The following is a 24,121-nucleotide window of genomic DNA, read 5'->3' as shown; positions in this document are numbered from 1 at the left end:
CGCTATCGCACCTCTGAGACTGCGGCTGCCTCCTCAAGTGTTCCTCCTCCTTCTCAGCACAAGAAGACTGTAGCCCACAAGCCAAAACCTAGGAGCCATCACAAGGAGCTCATGCATCAGTTGGGTGCAACTGTTGCCAGCGGATCTGAGGGAAAGATCACTGATGAGGAGGAGTGGGTTCAGCAGCACTGCCCGTGGACCGAATCAGACACCGAACAGTTTCCTACTGATGATGGCAGTGCAGACGATCCCGCTGGGATGTGATGATGGAGTCCCTCAGTTTGCTATCACCTGGAGCTGTAGCAGCGCTCTTTGCCTTTTTGGTGTCTCGATGCCAAAGGGGGAGAGAGCTTAGGGATTTGTCATTGTCGAGTTGCGAGCGTGTGTTTGTGTGGCGTGTTTGCCTTGCCTATCTTTCTCACGAACTCTTTTCTCGTCTTTGGCGTTTGTTCGGTTTGTGTTTGTGAGTCTCGGTACCCTTTCATATGGTGTGAGACATATGCTACCTTATCCTTTTATTATCTAGTTTGTCGAGTACCTTGGTAGTATGTGAGTTGCATTCTTATCCTGTTATATTCCTTGCTCACTCCTACTCTTATGCTTCTGAGCTTTATATGTTCCATTACCTGTTGCTAATGCTGTCAGACTATAAAATATAGGGGGAGTGTTGATCTTAATGTGTGTGCTTTGCTTTCCAAAGACACCTCTATTTAGGTGCACACATTCAGGGGGAGCTCCGTCTATATTTTGTAGTTTTTGGATTCATTTACTTTCTTGTCTTACCTTTTGTGCAAATCTCGTGTTGTCGTCAATCCACCAAAAAGGCGGAGATTGTTAAGGCATGTCACTCTCTAAGTAGTTTTGGTGATTGATGACAATGCCTTTGCGGACTAATTGTGTGCGTTGAGTATTTCAGAGATTCATCCTTTGGCACGAGACGATTCCCTCCCCTCGGAATTTTAAGCGAAGACAGTGTAGCTCTTTCGGTTCAGTTTTGGTGGACTTGTGTCGTAGGAGTCACCGTACTTTCAAGAGGGGGTCCGCATTGGATAGGCTAGGGTGGAATCAACACGTACACATCCCCTTTGCACCCTCTGAGCATTCCCGCTTCAATAAAGGCTCCCTCATTGCCTTCTCTATGAAATCTGGTCCCAGCGGTAGTACCACTCAAGAACTACAAGCGGCAGTACCGCTCCTCAGCGGTAGTACCGCCTGGAGCTCTCAGCCGTAGTACCGCTGCTCTTCCACGCTCCTACCGCCTCGACTCGAGAGTGTCACCTCTCGTGTTGGGTTTTGCGGCACTGGCAGCGGCAATAGAGGTGGTAGTACCGCTCGTAAGCGGTAGAACCGCCCTTACCACCAATGTTAGTGCCACCCTGGGTCCAGATCCTACTCCGTCTCTAGCATTCCTCAGTCTGCGCGGCAGTACCATGAGGGGGAGCGGTAGTACCGCTGTCCACAGCAGTAGTACCGCTGCCCCCAGCAGTAGTACCGCTCTGTGCGGGGCTGAGCGGGGGTAACGGTTGGATTGTTTTCCCCCTTATAAAAGGAGGTCTTCTTCTCCTAGTTGACACACCTCTTTTCCCCAAAGCTCCATTGTTTCTCCAAAGCTCATTTTCGCCCGATCTCTCTCCCTAGCCAATCAAACTTGTTGATTCTTTGGGGATTGGTAGAGAAGGACCAGATCTGCACTTCCACCAAGAGAAATTTGATTCCCCTCACTAATCCCTTGCGGATCTTGTTACTCTTGAGTGTTTGAGCACCTTAGATGGTTGAGGTCACCTCGAAGCCATATTCCATTGTGGTGAAGCTCCGTGGTTTCGTTGGGAGCCTCCAATTCAGTTGTGGAGAGAGCCCCAACCTTGTTTGTAAAGGTCCGGTCGCCGCCTCCAAGGGCACCAATAGTGGAATCACGACATCTTGCATTGTGTGAGGGCGTGAGGGGAATACGGTGGCCCTAGTGGCTTCTTGGGGAGCATTGTGCCTCCACACCGCTCCAACTGGGACGTACTTCCCCTCAAAAGGAAGGAACTTTGGTAACACATCCTCGTCTTCACCGGCTCCACTCTTGGTTATCTCGTACCTTCAATCGTGCAAGCTTATATCGTGTTGCATCTCTTGCTTGCTTGTGTGCTTGTTGTTGTTGCATCATATAGGTTGCTCACCTAATTGCATATCTAGACAACCTACTTTGATGCAAAGCTTAAATTGGTAAAGTTAAACTCAAAATTGTTAGTTGCCTATTCACCCCCCTCTAGTCAACTATATTGATCCTTTCAAAAGGAATATTCTTTTGCAAAAGATTAGTAAGAGGCCTAGAAATTTTAGAAAAGTCTTTGATAAATCTCCTATAGAAACCAACATGACCTAGGAATCTACGAATACCTTTGATGTCCTTAGGACATGGCATTTTCTCAATTGCATCAACCTTAGCTTGCTCCACTTCAATACCTCTTTTTATGACCCAAGACAATGCCTTCATTAACCATCAAGTGGCACTTCTCCCAATTCAAGACAAGATTTGTTTGTTCACATCTCTGCAAGACTCGCTCAAGATTGCTTAAACAATCATCAAAAGACTTCCCATAAACAAAATAGTCATCCATGAAAACCTCAACAATCTTTTCACAAAAGTCAGAGAACATAGCCATCATGCATCTTTGAAAGGAAGCAGGTGCATTACATAAACCAAAAGGCGTACGTCTATAAGCATAAGTTCCAAAAGGACAAGTAAAAGTGGTATTTTATTGATTAGGTTGAGAAACAGGTATTTGTGAAAAGCCAGAATATCCATCAAGGAAGCAAAAGTGTGTGTGCTTAGACAATCTTTCAAGCATTTGATCAATAAAAGGCAAAGGTTAATGATCTTTTCTAGTAGCTTTATTTAATTTTCTGAAATCAATTTCCATTCTATAGCCTGTGACAATTCTTTGTGGAATAAGTTCATTCTTATCATTAGGAACAACAGTTATACCTCCTTTCTTAGGGACACACTGAACAGGGCTTACCCATCTACTATAGCCTATAGGATAGATTATACCTGCTTCCAGAAGTTTTAATATTTCCGTTCTTACCACTTCTTTCATCTTCGGGTTTAACCGACGTTGGTGATCAACAACGGGTTTAGCATCAGGTTCCATATTAATTTTGTGCTGACATAGAGTGGGACTAATGCCCTTTAAAACAAGTCAAGAGTATATCCAATAGCAGCTCGATGTTTCCTTAGAACTTTCAATAATCTTTCTTCTTCATGTTCTGAAAGGTTAGCACTGATAATAACATGATATATTTTCTTTTCATCAAGATACGCATATTTCAAGGTGTCTGGCAATTGTTTTAGTTCAAACACAGGATCATCTTTAGGTGGAGGAGGACCTCCAAGAGTTTCAACAGGCAAATTGTGTTTAAGTAGAGGACGTTGTTCAAAGAAAATCTTATCTATTTCATTTCTTTCATGCATATGTAAATCATTTTCATGATCTTGCAAGTATTGTTCTAAAGGATCAGTAGGTGGCACATCAATAGAAGCAAGACCAATTAATTCATCCTTACTAGGCAATTCTTTTTCATGATGATTTCTACTAAACTTAGAAAAATTAAACTCATGAGGTTCATCACCACAATAGGTTCACAGTTGAAACTTTAGCATGTTCCTTTATCCTAACAGGAAAAGGGGGTTTCTCAATATAAGCAGTAGGAACAACTGTATCAAAATTATAGAGTATAGTTTCATCTTTAAGAGGTACCGGTTCTTTAATTTCTTCTTTAATAGGTGGGTGATATTTAAACCACTTCTCTTTAGGGAGTTCAACATGAGTAGCAAATGATTCACAAAAGGAGGCTACTATCTCAGAGTCAAGTCCATATTTAGTGCTAAACTTTTGAAAAGCATCGGTATCCATAAAAGATTTAACACAATCATACTTAAGCTTTATACCTGACTCTTTACCTTCGTCGAGTTCCCAAATTCAGAGTTGCGTTTAATTCTTTCTAAAAGATCCCATCGGAATTCAATAGTTTTCTTCATAAAAGAACCAGCACAAGAAGTATCCAGCATGGTTTGATCATTACGAGAAAGCCGAGCATAAAAGTTCTGAATAATATTTTCTCTTGAGAGCTCATGATTGGGGCATGAATATAACATTGACTTAAGCCTTCACCAAGCTAGAGCGATACTTTCTCCTTCACGAGGCCAAAAATTATATATAATTCTGATCACAATGAACTAGATGCATAGGATAAATTTTTTGGTGGAACTCCAATTTTAAACGACTCCAATTCCATGATCCAATATCATCGCATAGCCTATACCATGCCAATGCTTTTCCATTTAAAGATAAAGGGAAAACATTTTTCATCACCTCATCTCCGGGTAAACCTGCAAGCTTGAACAATCCACAAATTTGTTCTACATATATCAAGTGCATATCAGGATGTTCTGTTCCATCTCCTGCATAAGGATTAGCTAGCAGTTGTTCTATCATACCCGAAGGAATTTCATATTCAATATTTTCAGTAGGTGCAGTAGGTTGAGGGGCAATTAATTGTGGTTCCGGACGAGGTGAAGATACCCCGAACAAACCCCTCAAAGGATTGTTTTCCATAGTGACAAGTGACAATAAATTTCAGCACACTATATAAATGTTTCCTTACCAAATTCCACTTACCAAAGGCGCTTCACTCCCAAGAAACGGCGCCAGAAAATAGCCTTGGTGACCCACAACTATAGGGGATCAATTGTAGCTCTTTTCGATAAGTAAGAGTGTCGAACCCAACGAGGAGCAGAAGGAAATGACAAGTAGTATTTAGTAAGGTAATGTCTGCAAGTGCTGAAACTGTAAGTAGCGAGTAGTTTGATAGCAAGATAGTTTGTAATGAGCAAGTAACGATAATAGTAACAATTATGCAGCAAGGTAGCTCAATCCTTTTGAGGAAAAGGACAGGCCAAAACGGTCTCTTATGATAAGCAAAGCGTTCTTGAAGGTACACGGGAATTTCATCTAGTCACTTTCATCATGTTGGTTTGATTTGTGTTCGCTACTTTGATAATTTGATATGTGGGTGGACCGGTGCTTAGGTGCTGTTCTTACTTGAACAAACCTCCTACTTATGATTAACCCTCCCGCAAGCATCCACAACTACGAGAAAAGTATTAAGAATAAATTCAAACCATAGCATTAAACTCTAGGATCCAATCGGTCCCTTACGGAATAGTGCATAAACTGGGGTTTAAGTTTCTGTCACTCTCGCAACCCACCATCTATTTACTACTCCACAATGCATCCCCTTAGGCCCAAATATGGTGAAGTGTCATGTAGTCGACGTTCACATGACACCACTAAGGGAATCACAACATACATACTATCAAAATATCGAACACATATCAAGTTCACATGATTACTTGCAACATGATTTCTCCCGTGACCTCAAGAACAAAAGTAACTACTCACAAATAATCAACATGCTCATGATGAGAGGAGTATTAATATGCATGATGGATCTGAACATATAATCTTCCACCAAATAAACCATATAGTAATCAACTACAAGATGTAATCAACACTACTAGTCAGCCCTAGCAACAATCTATAGTTCCGGTAACTAGATTGAATACAAGAGATGAACTAGGGTTTGAGACGAGATGGTGTTGGTGAAGATGTTTATGGAGATTGCCCTCCCCAAGATGGGAGAGTTGTTGGTGATGATGATGACGATGATTTCCCCCTCTGGGAGGGAAGTTCCCCCGGTAGAATCGCTCCGCCGGAGGGCAAAGTGCTCCTGCCCAAGTTTCGGCTCGAGACGGCGGCGCTCCGCCCTGAAAGTCCTCTCCTAATTTTTTCTAGGTCAAAATGACTTATATACCAGAAGATGGGCACCGGAGGTGGGCCGAGGAGGCCACAACCCACCAGGGCGCGCCTGGGGGGCCTGGCGCGCCCAGGTGGGTTGTGCCCACCTGGTGGCCCCCCTCTGGTAGTTATTGGCTCCAATATTTCTTAAATAATCCACAAAAATTCTCCATGAAGTTTCAACTCATTTGGAGTTGTGCAGAATAGGTGGCCTAATGTAGCTTTTTCAGGTCCAGATTTCCACCTGCCGGAATTCTCCCTCTTGGTGTATGCCTTGCAAATTATGAGAGAGAAGGCATTAGAATTACTCCAAAAAGCATTATTATGGATAAAAACATTATAAATAACAGTAACAAAACCTGATGCAAAATGGACGTATCATCATGCAACGGATGCACTAGAGCTATAAGTGTATGAAAGCTCAATACTGAAACTAAGTGGGTGTACATACAACTTGCTTTCACATGAAGACCTCGGGCATTTGAGGAAGCCTGACATTGGAATATACAAGCCAAGTTATATAATGTAAAATTCCCACTAGTATATGAAAGTTACAACTCTGGAGACTCTCTATATGAAGAACATGGTGCTACTTTGAAGCACAAGTGTGGTAAAAGAATAGTAGCATTGCCCCTTCTCTCTTTTTCTCTCTCTTTTTTTGTTGGGCTTTTCTAGCCTCTTTTTTTAATTAAGTCCAGAAACTCATCCTCATTCTTTGGAGGAATCATTAGTCTCCATCATCCTTTACCTCACTTGGACAATGCTCTAATAATGATGGTCATCACACTTTTATTTACTTACAACTCGATAAGCTGATACAAGATGACTCTATATGAATGCCTCTGGAAGTGTACCAAGAAGTGCAATGATCTAGCATAACATGTATTACAATGATGAACGGCGGCTTTGCCACAAATATCATGTCAGCTCTATATGATCATGCAATATGATGATGAACACACATGTCATAAGACGGTTGGGTGGAAGTTTCATTGCAATATATCTCGGAATGGCTATGGAAATGCTATGATAGGTAGGTATGGTGGCTGGTTTGAGGAAGATATAAGGAGGCTTATGTGTGATAGAGCATATCATATCACAGGTGTCGGTACTAAAACTGGCAGACCTCGGGTAGCAGGCCCTGAGCTATGGATCTCCGATTGATGTGTAATAGGAGACAAAGGGGGCAATACTTACCCAGGTTCGGGCCCTCTCGAAGAGGTTAAAACATATGTCCTGCTTTGATTGTATTGATGATGATGTATCGAGTACAGACTTGATCTACCTCAAGATCGTACGTTATCTTCTAACCCTAAGGTGAGTAATGATGATTATGTCTCTATGGACTAAACTCCTCAGATTACATAGGCACTGGGGGTATCTAAGGTTATATATGGTCGGTTGACACCTAGGGATAAGCGTGGCGATAATCGAAACAATCCTTTGAGTACATGTCAAGTCTTTGGCAGAGTCCTTAATCACGCCAGGGCTTGACGCTTTCGGAGTCCTTCCTTTTTAGATCGATGGGCCATAAGCTCGGCCCGGGGACTGTGGGCCAACTAGGTTGGTACCCCCTAGTACAGGACATCGTCAGTAGCCACTGAACTGGTCTTCGAAGCCGGAGTCCACAATTTTTCTCGGCCCCCATGTCTTTGGCATGATAGGCAAGTTATTTTCTACCGGTAATTGTTTATATAAATCCGAGCTCTCCCTCTAATGGGGGAGCCCACTGACCACATGCTCCAAGACTCATGCTTCGTTATCCGAAGTCTTTAGATAACTTAGCCTCTAAGGTCAGGCGCATGGGTGTGAATAGTAGTTGTGTCCTGACACCTTTACCGAAGCGTCGCCACCTATACCATACCGAGCCAGTTACTGCTACTCGAATGGCGGACTGAGGTGGTCCTCTTATTGGCACATCATCAAGATTTGTTTCATCCCACGCACGCATAACTGCGCACCTTTCTTAAGAACCAGCACTGGATCTTCTTTTGTTACTCCCCAAGTCTATTTAGTGTCAGCGAACACATACCACTATCTATATATAGGTTTTTCTTTTTCCTAGAGGTTGTCGCTTAGGTCCTTGGACCCTTCCTTCATGAAGCTTGAGGAAGCACTCACTTTTCTATCCACGGCATTCTTGGTTCTGCACTTAGTCTTGAACCTGTGTTGGTTTGGGACGTCAATCTCATTCGTCAGCGATGTGTGCCGCGTACTATGATTGCTTTCTTCTTGCTATCAAATCCCAGCCTATCTTTAAGGGTTGGAACATGGCGATTAACCCGGTGGGGTAAAAGGGACTCTTGGTCTTTCACAGACCTATAAAACCAAGGGGTTGTAATACTACTTTCCCCATGCTCCCATTCCATCGCCATTGCCCACAACCTCCAAAGCTCTGGCGCCCCAGATCTAGTCCAAAGCTTTTGCCAGTCCTTTAGCACTCGCCGCTCCTTCTCCAGCAATGGTTGATGCCAACCTAAAGGGCCAATGGGTGGCCTCCATCATTACATATGGCGTCATCTAGGAGCTCCAATCCATGGGTTACATCCCCGCCGATGCTGCCTGTCGGGCCCTAGATCCCAACCAGCGGATCCCTACTCCCAAGCCTGGGGAGAGGGTAATCTTCCTCCCCCACCTCGTCCAAGGTCTAGGCTTACCCCTGCACCCCTTCATGCGCAGGGTACTCTTCTACTATGGGCTAGAATTCCACCATCTAGATGCCCACGAGGTAACCGCAACCCTCCATCGGAATGATTAAATCAATTCTTCCTTCCCCTGAAATGGATCCCCAGGGCGCAGCCAATATAGTGCTAGCTAGTCACCACTGCCCGAGGAGTCATGATCTCCTCAGCTCGAGGCACTCTTGGCTGCGGAACCATATGTTCTCCCGGTCAAGGAGCAGAGGCGACTGAAGGGGAGGGGCGGCCTGCGCATCCGATATCCTTCGGATGCCAGGTCCGAAGACACCATGCCGGAGGAGGAAGAGCAGGACGAGGGGGAAGGAGTGCCTTCCCCAAAAAGGAAGAGGGCAGCTTCCGAAGATATCGAGGAGGATGAGCATCCTCGGGCCCGCAGAAAACTATGCAAGGCTTGGGCCGACGAGCCCGGCCAGTGGGCCGTCCCCGCCCTGGTCACGCTCTCTGATTCTTCAGATGATGACCTCCCGTAGCAGAGCAGGACCAAGTCAGTGCCTATGAGGTATTCCTGACCAAACGTGGTCAACGCTCCTTCATGTATGCATCTTTTGATATGTGACTCCTTGCTTATTTTTGCAACCCGCAGTCACAACCCTAGTTTAGCATTGCACTAGGGCTAGTCTTGCATGTGCATCATGTCTAAAATTTTCCCTCAATATGAAATGGGGATCTAGCAAACCCTAGCACCCCTCTAAAATACTAGGATCACCTGAAAAAAATTTCAATGAACCCAAAATGCCCTGAAAAAAGTTCATCATTTTTAAAATGGGTGGAAACCTTTGCCAAAAATGGTGCACATTTTTCTAGGTCATCTTTGGATTTTTTATTTAAATCATAAAGTATTTGAATTTGGGCATTTAATTACTATAAATGCTCAAATAATTCGGAAAAAAGATGAGGGATGTTGGAAATAATTCTAAATATGCCCACAAATAATTTCAGGAGTTTTAGAAGTGGTTTAGTATGTTTACTAAATCAACAACAGAAAAGCAAAATAGAAAAATAGAAGATATAAAAAACAGAAAGACGAACCTCACCTGGCCACTTACCTGGGCCAGCTAGCGGCCCAGATCACCAGCGCAGTCATCCTCCTGCGCCAGTCAGCCGAGTGCGCGGCCGACGCGCGCGCTGGATCCTATTTGGCGCCCTCAGCGCCGAATACAGCGTTAACCGTACAGGGCGCCCACCCCCCAGTGGGCCGTCCCCGCCCTGGTCACGCTCTCTGATTCTTCAGATGATGACCTCCCGTAGCAGAGCAGGACCAAGTCAGTGCCTATGAGGTATTCCTGACCAAACGTGGTCAACGCTCCTTCATGTATGCATCTTTTGATATGTGACTCCTTGCTTATTTTTGCAACCCGCAGTCACAACCCTAGTTTAGCATTGCACTAGGGCTAGTCTTGCATGTGCATCATGTCTAAAATTTTCCCTCAATATGAAATGGGGATCTAGCAAACCCTAGCACCCCTCTAAAATACTAGGATCACCTGAAAAAAATTTCAATGAACCCAAAATGCCCTGAAAAAAGTTCATCATTTTTAAAATGGGTGGAAACCTTTGCCAAAAATGGTGCACATTTTTCTAGGTCATCTTTGGATTTTTTATTTAAATCATAAAGTATTTGAATTTGGGCATTTAATTACTATAAATGCTCAAATAATTCGGAAAAAAGATGAGGGATGTTGGAAATAATTCTAAATATGCCCACAAATAATTTCAGGAGTTTTAGAAGTGGTTTAGTATGTTTACTAAATCAACAACAGAAAAGCAAAATAGAAAAATAGAAGATATAAAAAACAGAAAGACGAACCTCACCTGGCCACTTACCTGGGCCAGCTAGCGGCCCAGATCACCAGCGCAGTCATCCTCCTGCGCCAGTCAGCCGAGTGCGCGGCCGACGCGCGCGCTGGATCCTATTTGGCGCCCTCAGCGCCGAATACAGCGTTAACCGTACAGGGCGCCCACCCCCCATGCGCAACGGGCCAACCCACATTCCCTTTTTTTCTAAACTGATGCAAAAAATAAAGAGCGGGGACGAGGATTCGAACCCGCGCCCTAGCGGTTAAGTGTGCCACGCCATAACCACCGCGCCACGCGCCTTTTTGCGATCAAGTACATTTTCTTAACTCTTTTGTTCTTTTCTTTTGTTCTTTTTCTAATTCGACGAAAAAAGTTCACTGGATTTCACGAACAATTTTTCAACTTTAACGAGCTTTTCAAAAATTGGGTGAACTGTTTTTTTCCAATTCGATGAACTTTTTTGAAATCCGATGAACTTTTTTCCAAATTCATTGAGATTTTGTTCAAATCCGATGAACTTTTTTTCAAATCTGATGAACTTTTTCAAATTTGATGAACTTTTTTTCAAATTCGATGAACTTTTTTTGAAATCCGTTGAACTTTTTTTCAAATCCGATGAACTTTTCTCTTTTTTTGTGTTCAAAATTGATGAACTTTCGGAAATTTGTGAACTGTTTTTAAGATCGTAAATTTCAGATTCATGTGTTTTCAGTTTTGTGAACGAAAGGACGAACAGCAAAAAAAAAAGAACGAACGAAGGAAATGTGAGCGAGCGATCGAAGAGGAGAAAGGAAGAGAGCGTGCTAGTTGGGCCGGCCCATGCGAGGCTGCGCGCGAGCGCCCGCTAAGTGAACGGGCGGATAAGGCCGGAGAGGAGGTCTCGACGCGCGCCACGCCACCAGGCTGCCTGACTGCGTCCCCGGCCAGCGCGACACCGCGGTCGACCTTCTCACTGTCGTCCACATCGAACCGACCCCCTCATTCATCCCCCTCGCCTCTCCCTCGCCTTCTCCTCGCCATGGTCAATGCCTCCGTGTGCACACCGCTGCCATAGCCGTGACCACCGCATCCCCTCGCCCGCTGGAGCTGTCCACGAGCTCCGCCACGTCGTCCCTGACCTCCTCACCGAGCCACGCAACCAGACATGTGCCGCAGCGGCTTCCCCGACCTGGTCTTCAAGCTCCGTCTGCAGAGATTGCGACCGCTGGTACGTCGTCGACCGTGCCTCCCCGAGCTCGTCGTCCACCCCGTTCGAACCGCCATTAGCTCCGGCTACTAAGCCCTCTCATTCCCGTGTGAATTGCACCGCATAGCCGCCATTTTCACCGAAGCCGAAGGCCTCCTCGCATCCGGCCATGTCGCCACCATAGCTATGGTCGTGCAAGCTCGCATCTGAGCTCACCACCGTGATCAGTGCACTCCCACGAGTCGAACACACCCACCTACTCATCCTGCCGTGCCCTGGAACATCGATTCGATCGACGCCCAAATGCTGGCCGTCGAGGGAGTGGACCCCGCCCTCGTCCTAGTCCACCTCCGGCGAAACCGCTTGCACCAATCGATGTCGGCGAACCTCCTCGTCACGTAGATGACCTCAGCTATTGATTTGGTCGCCGGAGCTCGAAGCCCGCATGTTAGGGCATCTCAAGGATTCATCTCCAATTTCATGGCGAATTCGAAATGCATGAGAGTATTCGGGGGAGAGGAGGAAGGACACCCTGCTTAGAAGCACGCACTCCACACGCTACCTAGGCGTTTGCCAGCCGCCGCTCGAATCTTATCGTTACAGATATAAGTACAACTCTTAACAGGCCCATTCTGGGCCGGCGAGCCGAGCCGGTGGGCGAGGCTGTCTTCTGGGCAGGCTTGAGGTTTGAACCTGGTCTTGGCGCTCGTCCGGTTCGCTGACAATCCCTCCCCCCTTAGAATCGGCTTGCCCCCAAGCCGGTGCTCGCGGAAACCTCTGTTTCAGTGCAATCTTGTCCTCCCATGTAGCCAGATCGACCGGAGTAGAGTTCCACTTGATCAGAACATGAACCACTGAATCATTGCCGCGACGTACCACTCTTTGCTGTAGGACTTGTTTAGGGAACTGGAACTGGTCGTCAGGGGAAGGAAGCAGCGGCATAACTTGTTGATGAGGAGCAAGCACCTTCTTGACCAGGGAAACATGGAAGACCGGATGAACTTTGCTGGTTGCTGGTAATGCAAGCTTGTATGCCACCTGACCAATCCATTCCAGCACTTCAAATGGCCCGTAGAACTTGAACGCCAGTTTGTGATTCGCCCGTGGCGCCACTGAAGACTGAAGGTAAGGTTGGAGCTTTAGAAACACTTTATCTCCCACTGCGAACTCACGATCCGATCAATGCTTGTCAGCCTGATGTTTCATGCGCTGCTGGGCTCGCAACAGATGTTGCTTAACTGAATCCATGACCACAGAGCGATGAGAGAGCCACTGTTGTAAGTCGACTGACTGAATTGTGTCATCAGGAGCAAGGCCAAAGTGACGTGGACTATGGCCGTAGGTTATTTCAAACGGAGTCTTCCCAGTAGCGGAATGCCAGTTGGTGTTGTACCAATACTCACATAATGGAATCCACTTTGCCCAACGAGATGGATGTCCACTGACGAAACAGCGGAGGAAACATTCCACTTGTTGATTGACGCGCTCGGTTTGGCCATCCGATTGGGGGTGACGAGCTGAACTCATACGCAGCAGTATACCACACTTTTGAAATAGTTCACTCCAAATTTGCTGGTGAAGATCCGATCACGGTCAGAGACAATGGAAAGAGGCATACCATGAAGTTTGTAGACACAGTTCAGAAACGCCTCAGCTACTGTTTCTGCAGAAAATGGATGGTGCAGAGGGATAAAGTGCCCATACTTAGAGAGGTTGTCAATGATAACCAGCAGACAATTGTAACGACCTGATATAGGTAAACCTTCCACGAAGTCCATGGTTACCATTTCCCAAGGCAAAGAAGGGATAGGCAAGGGCTGGAGTAATCCAGGGTAAGGTATCCTTTCTGGTTTAGCTTGTTGACAGGTGATACAGTGTTGCACATGCTTCTTGATATCACCTCTCATTCCTTTCCATCTGAACATCTGCTTGATGCGTTTGTAAGTGACAGGAAAACCAGAATGTCCGCCCAAGGGACTGTCATGGAATGCAGCACAAATTTTGCTGTGAAGCAGAGGATCATTGCCAACCCAGACACACTTGCCTTGTTTCAGAATACCAGCTTTGAGTGAGAATTTGTCACTAGTTGTAGGGAACACCGCCAGTTGTTGGACCAATTCAGATGCAACTGGATCATTGATATAACTTTGCATGATCTCTTCTAGCCAGGCAGGTTGTGCTGAGGAGATGTGATGCAGTTCAGGTAATACATCACCTGCAGTAGCAGGTCTCCAAGATAGGGAACTAGCAGCACTGTTCTCTACTCCTTTTTTATATTCAATGGAATATTGCAGTCCCAACAGTTTAGTCAGTGCTTTTTGTTGCCACCTTGTATGTAGTCTCTGCTCAGATAAGCAAGCTAGACTGCGCTGGTCAGTTTTATAACAAACTCCGATAGCTGTAAGTATTCCATTGCTCCACTGCCAACAGAATTGCCAAATATTCTTTTTCATAAACTGACAGTGTTTGATTTCTGGGCCCTAGTGCTTTACTAACATAAGCAATGGGGTGTCCTTTCTGCATCAGCACTGCTCCAACTCCAACATCACATGCATCAGTTTCCACCACAAACTTTTGAGTGAAATCTGGTAATGCTAGCACAGGGGCTGAAACCAAGGCTTGCTTTAAATTCAGAAAAGCTTGTTGTTCATTCTGAGTCCAAAGGAATGGGACTCCTTTCTTCAACAGATTTGTTAAGGGCTTGTTGATCATACCATAGTGGGCAATGAACTTCCTGTAATAACAAGCAAGACCAAGAAATCCTCTCACCTCTTTAGCAGTTTGAGGCACTGGCCAGTCCTGGATAACAGTAATTTAGAAGGATCTGTAGCAACCCCCTTGTCACTGATAACATGTCCCAGATAAGCAATCTAATTCTGAGCAAAAGCACATTTAGATAACTTGACTTGCCACTGGTGTTGGAGCAGTAACTTCAGGACTTCAGCTAAGTGTTGCAGGTGTAATTCATAAGAAACACTGAATATTAGGATATCATCAAAGAAAACCAAGACATTCTTTCTGATGTGAGGAGCCAAGGTATCATTCATTCCAAAATTGGAAGTGTTAGGTCGTCCAGTAAGACTAAATGAAAGTACCAGAAACTCAAAATGACCAAAGTGTGTTTGAAAAGCAGTCTTGTGTTCCTCTCCAGGTGCCAGTCTGATCTGGTGGTAGCCAGACCTAAGATCCAATTTAGAGAACCACTTAGCTCCTGCTAGTTTATTAAGTAGCTCATCAATAATGGGAATTGGATATTTGCTCTTCACTGTGATAGCATTCAGCTTCCTGTAATCAAAGACTGGTCTCGATGTTTTATCCTTTTTCTGAACCATAATCATGGGAGAGGAGAAAGCACTGTTGTTGGGTCTAATAATGCCAGATGCTAGCATATCCTTGACTTGCTTCTCCATTTCATCCTTCAAAGCAGGTGCAATTATGTAAGGCCTGTTGTAAACTGGTTGTGCTCGAGGTACCAATGGAATAGTGTGGTCATATTTCCTCCTTGGAGGTAGACCAGTGGGAGCCTCAAATACAGGAGCAAATCGTTGCAATATTTCCTGAACTTCAGGAGGAACATCGGTTAAAGAGGGATTTTTAGTTGCCAGCAAAGCAGATAATTCTACCATAGCAAACATTTGGGGAGCCGCATCCTGACCAAGCAATGTGATCATTTTGTCCTCTAGGTGAAATGATAGCCAATGAGCAGCCCAGTCCACTTGCATGGGGCTGTGTGCAGCCAACCAATCTAATCCCAAGATTCCATCATAAGATCCCAGGGGAAACACCTTGAAAGTGCTGGTAAATTCATGTCCAGCAAAAGACCAAAGTCCTTTCAACAGTTGCTTATTGCAGGGAACCACCCTGCCATTAGCTACTTTGACCATGGTCACAGGCATCTCAGTGATCCCTTTAATAGTGATTGTAGTAGCAGTATCTAGGAAAGTGTGGGTACTGCCTGAATCCACTAAGAAAACCAGTGATCTCCCTTGAAGTTGTATTTTTAATTTCATGGTAGTTGTTGTTGGGGCTGTGACATCCCCCATTGTCGCAGCTGATATACTGATCGCATTAGCTTCAGTTGAAACAGAATCCTCTGAGTCACTTTGTTCTGATGGCATGCTCTGAACATAGTCCAGCATTTCTTGTACTACGTGCAGTTGCTCCTCTTGTTTGCAACGATGGTCTTGAGCCCAGCGCTCCCCACAGATGAAGCACAGGCGCTTGGATTTTCTATAAGCACGGAGAGCAGACCAGTGGTCTTCAGTTGCAGTTGAACGTTGTGTGTCAGTAGAACGTTTGTCCTCCACTGGTTTACTGACAGAAGTTCTACTAGAAGAAGGTGTGCTGCGTTTACTGGAAACTGATCCAACTGAACTTTCACTCAACTCTTCAGATAACAGTGCTAAAGCATAAGCGGAGTCCAAATCAGCTGGCTGTTGCATCCCTACAATAAGCCTGACTGATGGTGTTAATCCTTCCATGAACCTCGTCACATAATGCACAGGGTTAGGATCTGTTTCATACGCAGTCAGTTGATCATACAGCTCTGAAAGACGCTCAACATACTCCTCCACCGTGCTTGTCTGACGCACATGAAACAGCTGCCACAGAATATTCTGATGTTTATTGCGACCAAAACGGGATTGCAGCAGTTCACAAAACTCTGTCCAGGATACATTTGGGGCACGGCGTTGCACCGATTCAAGCCAACGCACCGCTGTACCATCAAACAGAGCAGACGCAAAAAGGAATCCACTGGTTCGATGGTGTATTCCAAAACCTGAAGTAATCTTCGCATCGAGACTGCCACAACTTTGGATTAGACCCATCGAATCGAGGAAGTTCAATTCGAGGACCAAAACTCTTGCCATCTGACTGATACGGTCTGAATCCTTCACCAATACCAATAATCTGACGCGAATGGGACGGATCTGTAGTCATACCTCGAACAGGAGGAGGCACATATTTTGGACCTGAATTCCTTTGTTCAGCTGCAGAGCGACATCCGTCAGAACCACTGGAGCCGCTGCTCGGAGGTCGAGTGCGCGTTGGTACCGCCATGGTGCGCGGAGATGGCGGCGTGGGTGGGAATGACGCAGCGCCTCTCTCGGTACCGATCTTGCCTCGAAGCTCGTCCAGATCGACGCCGGTGGCGAGCTTGGCGTTGTCGATGCGGCCGGAGAGTTTGTCCAGCTTGGAGTCCAGCTTGGCAAAGGCCGCCGTCATCTCTTCGCTGCGCTCCGCCGTGGTCTTGGACAGGGCGGAGTCGAAGTGGGGGCGCGAAGGAGCTCGTAGATGGCCTTCGTCTCGGGGGAAGTTTTCTCCATGGCCTCTGCTCGCCGCCGATTAGCGAGTCGCGTGCGGTGGTGATGGCCGGGAAGCTCCAGAGAGGAAGGGTGGGGGTGGGGAAAGGCGGCTCTGATACCAGATTGTTAGGGCATCTCAAGGATTCATCTCCAATTTCATGGCGAATTCGAAATACAGGAGAGTATTCGGGGGAGAGGAGGAAGGATACCCCGCTTACAAGCACGCACTCCACACGCTACCTAGCTGTTTGCCAGCCGCCGCTCGGATCTTATCGTTACAGATATAAGTACAACTCTTAACGGGCCCATTCTGGGCCGGCGAGCCGAGCCGGTGGGCGAGGCTGTCTTCTGGGCCAGCTTGAGGTTTGAACCTGGTCTTGGCGCTCGTCCGGTTCGCTGACACCGCACCCCTCCGCCGCGTCTGTAGTCGTTGGCGTTGAGCCGCCGACATATTTGACTTGTTTGACCTGGGGTTTGACCTCCCCAGTTGGCTGACATGTGGGCCCAAGCCCCTAATTATCCTAGGTTAGAATTGACATTAGTGTTAATTAACATTGTTAGTTAGGTTAGACACTGACATGCGGGTCCCACTGGTCAGTTTGACCTGCGCCGCCCCAGTTGACCTGTTGACATCACAGTGACGTAGTGCTGACGCAATAAATCAATATCTGGATTTAGTTTAACTAGTCATCACCCCGTGCACCTGCACGGTCTAGCCATTATCTGAAGACAATTATTAACAAAATTGTATTAACATGCATAAGACAGGAGGTTAAATTTCAGATATCATAATACTGGACAAATCATAAGTTATTTGAAACAATTGTGACAAACAATAATCGCATGTATTATTTTCTGACAGGTTTAAGTTCATATGATATATTATGTCTGACAATCTATGCATATTTTACTTCTTGTGTATAGATTAAGCAATTTTGCACGTTAATGACCTCGAGAGTGATATGTAGGGGCCATTAGGGATAGATTATGTGTGTTTATGTCTGACTGGATCTTATTTTTGCACGTGGCGAGATTGAGGTATTTTTTCCTATCAGGCATAGACTTTACTTCTAACATGTGGCTTGTCGACTCCTATATTTTAAGTACCTTTTGTCATTTTTCAAGTGAAGCAGGCAAGTAGTTTTATTTTGGCGCTACTTGGGATGCGTCGTTTTTTCGCACGAGGAGAAGACTATTTATTCGTACATATGTTTTCTTTTCCGTTTTCTTTTTTTTTTTGTGAGAAGGCATGTGATTATTCGTACGTATCATCTTTTATCTGTCTTATAAAAACTGAGAAGGCATATGATATTTTTGAACTTGCAAGTGTGAGATGGTGGCATTTTTTATAAATCGTGATGGCTATTTTTCTATAGAATGAGGGCTCCTTTTTCAAACGTGATATATTTTCTTGTATTAAAATAAGGCCGTGTCCTCTCTTTGTAGGTGTTGGTAAAATTCTTCAAGCAGTGGTGTATTTTTATGAGCTGGGATTCTAAAAGATCTTGACCACCAAATTTTGTATGTATCCTTTTTCCTTTGTTCAGAAGACCGAACGTGATTTTTCTTACTATATTTTTTCCTTTTTCTTTTCAAAACAGCGGCATACTTTTTGCGAGGGGAGAAGGCATATATTTTGAAAGGAAAACCTGGCCGTGTGTCACAATGGCCTTTTATATTATAAAATCACAATGGCTCTTGTAGTATGAGGACTCTATTTTTGACATGAGTCCCCACGATGCCTCTTTTCTTGTAGCATGAGGACATTTTTTTACGTGATTTTCTTTTTTCATGCAAAGCGTGATTCCCTTTTCTATATTATAAGGTTGTGTCTATCTTTACCTAATAATAAAGCACGTAGGGTTTTTGCTCGTCCGTCGCGCCAATTTGCAAAAAGCACCTGCGTTTTCATGAAATCAACCCGCAATCCAGATTTAAGTCGCACCGAACCGTTATTTTACAGTTTTTGAAAACCCCCCTGACTTTTTAGGTATTCCATCCGCAGATCATATTTAAGTCAAACAAATGCTTTTCTAAACCATCCATATCTTTTAAACCGTAACTCCGATTTAAACATGTTATATATGAAATTTGATTATAAAAATATGTAGAATATGAATATAATATTATTTTAACCTGTTAAGTATTTATAAATATTATTTTGGAAGATATTTAATTCAAACAAATGGTTTTCTAAATTATACGTATGTTTTAAACCGTAACTCCGATTTTAATATGTTATATATGAAATTTGATTAGAAAAATGTGTAAATTCTGTATATGATGTTAATTTACCTGTTAAATATTTTTAAAATTTTGTTTTGGAAGCAAACTTATAACTATAGCGCAAAATCAATTTTTCTTTCATACAGGCGGCGATCCGGATTACAAATAAACACCCACTATAATCATATATGGAAAAGAAAACATCTAGAACTACACATGCATACCTCTGAATACGTCGCAGGGGAAAACAACAGATTTCTCATCGCGAGTGTGAGAGAAAGCAAGAGAGAGGGAGAGGGAGGAGAGAGGGAGAGAGAGATATCTTAGGATTAACCACATTCTAACACGTTTTGGTTTGTGTGAACACTAAGGCCACCGCCGGCGAGGGTGAGAAGAAGGATAAGCGGCAACACAAATATGATGCGTCGCTAAAATAAAGGAGATTGACCTATTGTGGTCTTGAGTGATGGTTGTTCGGTTAAGAGTGTGTTGTATTTTTTCTCCCGTTGCAACGCACGGGCTCTTTTGCTAGTCTTTTCTATACGTGCAGGTTCTATTCTTTACGTATGTCATATCTTTATAGAAGCCATGGACTTCTAATACATCTTGACGATTAAAATTTTAATCTAATGGTTGAATTAATCTTGATGATGTGGATTAAGGTAAACACTCGAATGGTGCCTCCAATTAGTAAATACTAGTCATGCACCCGTTCATCCGCATGGGCTAGTCTATAGAATATTGATGATTTGCTATGATTTTGGTTTGTTGTTATTTGAATGTTGCATGCTTCAAAATTCTTCCTTTTTCCATAGTGATTATTCTACAATGCTATATTTTATATTTAAAATTAAATCAACATAATTTCCATTGATTTTTATTTTTAGTTTTATTACAACTTTAGATTTTTGTTGTATTTATGTTTCAAGTGCATCATTGTGCATGTTTTAATATGCAGTCATTTTTGTTCGCGTACTTCCTTGAAACTTCCTTGAAAGTGTAAATTCATATAAGAGTTACAAAAAGGTAATTAACTATCCGTGACTTCATAAATGTTTGGAAGAAATAAACCAATCCTTGTCTTCACTAGTAGAAAACAGGGCTTTGGTTCGGCCAGAAAAGAGCATTAATCCCGGTTGCATTACGAACCGGGACTAATGTGAGCATTAGTCCCGGTTCGAGCGGCTAGGGCACTGTACAGGCATTAGTCCCGGTTCAAATGGGACCTTTAGTCCCGGTTGGTGCCATGAACCGGGACTAAAGGGTGCGATGCCCATTAGTACCGGTTCGTGGCACCAACCGGTACTAAAGGTTAGACCTTTAGTCCCGGTTCGAGCCACCAACCGGTACTAATGGGGTTTGAGGCATTAGTACCGGTTCATGGCACGAACTGGTACTAAAGGTCTTCAAAAATTAAAATCCTTTCAGATGTAGTTATGTTACTACATGTACTAGTTAGGAAAATTTAAAAACTTAAATTTGGACATGTTTTGCAAAAAGTGTAGGGAAAATGTAAAACGGCTATAACTTTTGCATACGATGTCAAAAAAAACGTATAATATATCAAAATGTTCAGCACGAAAATCCGGCCTGTTTGGAAATTTTTAGAATCCTTAAATTCTAAAAGGAAAAAAAGTTATGCTCAAATTTCTGTTTTTTTTTTGAATTTTTGTTAAATCTGGTCAAACTATGGTCAAACTACTTTTTCAAGAAGTATTAGTGTTACTAAATAATTATTCAAGAATATTAGTGTTACTAAATAATTATTTCAATTTTTTTGAATTTTGGTCAAATCTGGTCAAACTGTGGTCAAACTATGGTCAAACAATGGTCAAACTAATTATTCAAGAAATATTAGTGTTACTAAATAATTATTTCAGTTTTTTTGAATTTTGGTCAAATCTAGTCAAACTATGGTCAAACTGTGGTCAAACTACTTATTCAAGAAATATTAGTGCTACTAATAATTATTGTTTTTTAGAACAATAGTTTCAAACTCAAACAGTGAAATGTGTGACTTCATGCTCAAGCTAAATTCCTGAGGGTTAATAGGATTGATATCTTACTATTGTTAGGAAAACAACAAGTGCAGACTTGGAAACGAGGGAGAATAGAACCCGTAAGTTAAGCGTGCTCAGGCTGGAGTAGTGAGACGATGGGTGACCGTCCGGGAAGTTAGATGATTTGGAATGATGAGGGGTGATTAGAGATTAGAGGTTAAATTGAGCAGTGATGAGGGATGATTAGAGATTAGAGGTTAAAATAATTCAGAAATTTGAAAATCAAAAAAAGAATTCAAAAAAAAATCATAAAATTTCCTTATTACTGGTTGGTGTTACCAACCGGGACTAAAGGTCGACCTCCAGGCAGCGGCCACGTGGAGGGCCTTTAGTCCCGGTTCGTGTAAGAACCGGGACTAAAGGGGGAGGCTTTAGTAACGACCCTTTAGTCCCGGTTCCAGAACCGGTACTAAAAGCCCTTTTTCTACTAGTGCTTCTCCATGTGTGACACCGTAAAGTAGCTTTATAAACAATATGTCATGGTCGAACTTCCCTTTGATTTCAAACGCAACGTAAAACATTGATACAACTCGCAAGACATCCCTAAACTTGTGCTTTGCTCATAGATCATAATCATATTTTTACCGGCACCAATTGCTCCTTCGTAAGGCGTCTTATTTGCTACCATATGCACCGTTTTAAAAAATGCATAGAAGAAAATCATCAGATACCATCGCAGAAAAAGCCATCAGCTTAATATGGGGCTAGAAATAAGATGTGAACTACTATCTCTTTTTTTACTGTCAACGTGATGAAGTCAAGCCTTTTGTCCATTATGTACCATCTATTTAGATATATTGTAGTATTGTTTTTATATAGAGAGTGACCATGATTAAGTTTTACAGAAGCCTCAACAATTAATGTAGAAGGATCAATTAGCCAGTATCGTTCCTTGCTAATAACCTCCACTGTTATGTTTGTTCATGTGCAAATGTGACCCTAGATCAAAGCGATTTCAAACTGTGTGGAACATTATTTTATATTTATTATTATTTCTACTTATACAAAACAAAATAAGTGTTCGAAACTGTAGTTTTCAGTTCCCTTAATATCTGCGTGTTTCTAGAATTTTTGTTTGAAAACAATATATGACCCAAAAAAGACGTTAAAGGTTTGTTCTAAACAAAACATCGTATAGATCTGAATTTTGCATAACACACCTTTTTCAATAGAATTTATTTATTTATTTGTATCTGTTCCAAGAATCATAGAGCATCGTGTTGGTAGCTATTGTTACTCCTGTTTATATAATATAAAAGATGAAACAAAATATAATCAGAATACATTAAGACATCCACCAAACAGCAACTAAAGTAGGTTTAAACACCGATTGTTTCTTCTCAAAGAGCATCAAAACGTTTGGTAAGAAAAATAGTAAGGGAATCATTGGTTCCTTTGGGAAAGATGAACGTATAGCTTAACTGCAACAAAGGTATGATTCAGTCCCAGCCCTGAAAGGAATTAAGCCTGAAGCAACAAGTTAGTTGCATAGGATTAATTAATTAAGATCCAATCTCAAAAGCACGTATCGACGTATGCATCTATCGCTTTGTATTCTCATCCATCAGTTGTCCCTCTCTCCATGTACAGCATGCTTGCAAATTCTGTAGTCCCGTCCGTTGTCCCTCTCTCCATCTACAACATGCTTGCAATTTCCATATCCTGAAGTCCTGCTTCCCCTCTTCAATCTGCATGCGTTGCCGCTGATGGCCGTTCTGTTGTGTCAGTGCGCACAACCGGTTAGCTGACACGAGAGACATAGCAAGCTTGATCCGGCCAACTTGGCATGGCAGAACAGGCTCGGGTCAATGTTGGGACCTGGAAAGACAACATATCCTAGCTCTTCACACCTTCTACACCGGCAGGTTGTCCGAACCACCACCTGAGAATCATCTACCAGCACCAAAACAAACCAATTCAGCACGCAAATATTCCGTTGAGAATAAAAAATCAAACCTGTTAAGCTACCTATATGATCCAGCGTCCTTGCAATCAGCGTCTTGGCTTTGCATGTGGTACTGTGGTGTACTTATAAGAAAAATAAGAGATCTTTAGTGTTAGTGCTACAGAAAAATCAAGCAGGGTATGCACCGAATTTAGTGGATCTAGACAACCGAGGATGAACTTGGTGACTTCGGAGATGTAAATCACTGTGCCACCAGTCTTCTAGTAGGTTCTTGAATTGTCAACACACCACATACGACAGCTGCACCATCTAGTTTAGAGCACAATCGGTACACCTTGCAATACCCTGCATGAGTCATCAACATTGTAAGACTGCAGCCTGGAGAACATGGAAGTCAAATAGATTAGTTATACGATGGATTTGATAGTTGGCTTTTTATAGATTAGAATTGTTTGTGTAACATTGAACCTGAGGGCGGATGAGTAGAACGATTAATCTGTACCTCACAGCCTCGCATGTGGACACAGGCGGCACGGCGGCAGCCACGGTGGGTCGACCATGGCCGTCGAGCCGTAGCTCAGACTCTGCCGGGATAATCTCATGAGGGGCACTACATCCCATGTAGCTTCAGCACATCAAGCCTTGCCTAGGTTGTGAGGGAGGCGGCATAGGAAGGGGAGAGGGAGGGCACTGGTGCTGGCTTGTAGTTAGATTCAATCGCCAGATCGACATTTACAGATCGAAGAGGATTGGGAGGATAAGGCATATGAAGATACATATTGCGTGAATATGTTTTTTTCTTGTTTTTGCCAACGGGGATGGGCTGTTTAGGTACCGTTATAATTGGCCTGCCCGAGCCTTACGTGAGCCTATTGGACTTGTTGTCCATGTTGAAAAAATCTATAGCGTTACAATAAACAAATCTCTAGCGTTAAGAAAAACAATTAATAGAAGATAGATAGAAGAAAGAATCGTTTGATTTTTAGTTTTTTTTGGAGGATTTTTTGAGTCAATCTACACCGTCATAACTCGTCCCCACCAGATTAACGGCTCCTAATTACTGATTAACGTGGTAATTTCTGGAGAGTCTGTAAT

The 24,121-nt window shown here is 43.5% G+C and overlaps 1 long non-coding RNA gene across 1 annotated transcript; it reads right to left on the bottom strand.

Annotated features, from left to right (window-relative positions):
• Positions 1-22,460: 22,460 nt before the first annotated feature.
• LOC123170397 (uncharacterized) lies at positions 22,461-23,814 on the bottom strand. The gene is made up of 3 exons (XR_006485200.1): positions 23,529-23,814; positions 23,089-23,371; positions 22,461-23,013 (listed from the first exon to the last, which is right to left on the bottom strand). It is a non-coding gene; the product is annotated as an uncharacterized lncRNA (long non-coding RNA).
• Positions 23,815-24,121: the final 307 nt, after the last annotated feature.

Source organism: Triticum aestivum, chromosome 7D (assembly GCF_018294505.1).
Source record: "Triticum aestivum cultivar Chinese Spring chromosome 7D, IWGSC CS RefSeq v2.1, whole genome shotgun sequence".
NCBI classification, from domain to species: Eukaryota; Viridiplantae; Streptophyta; class Magnoliopsida; order Poales; family Poaceae; genus Triticum; species Triticum aestivum.
Note: the sequence above shows the minus strand (reverse complement) of the source record. Positions and strands in the feature narration are given on the sequence as shown.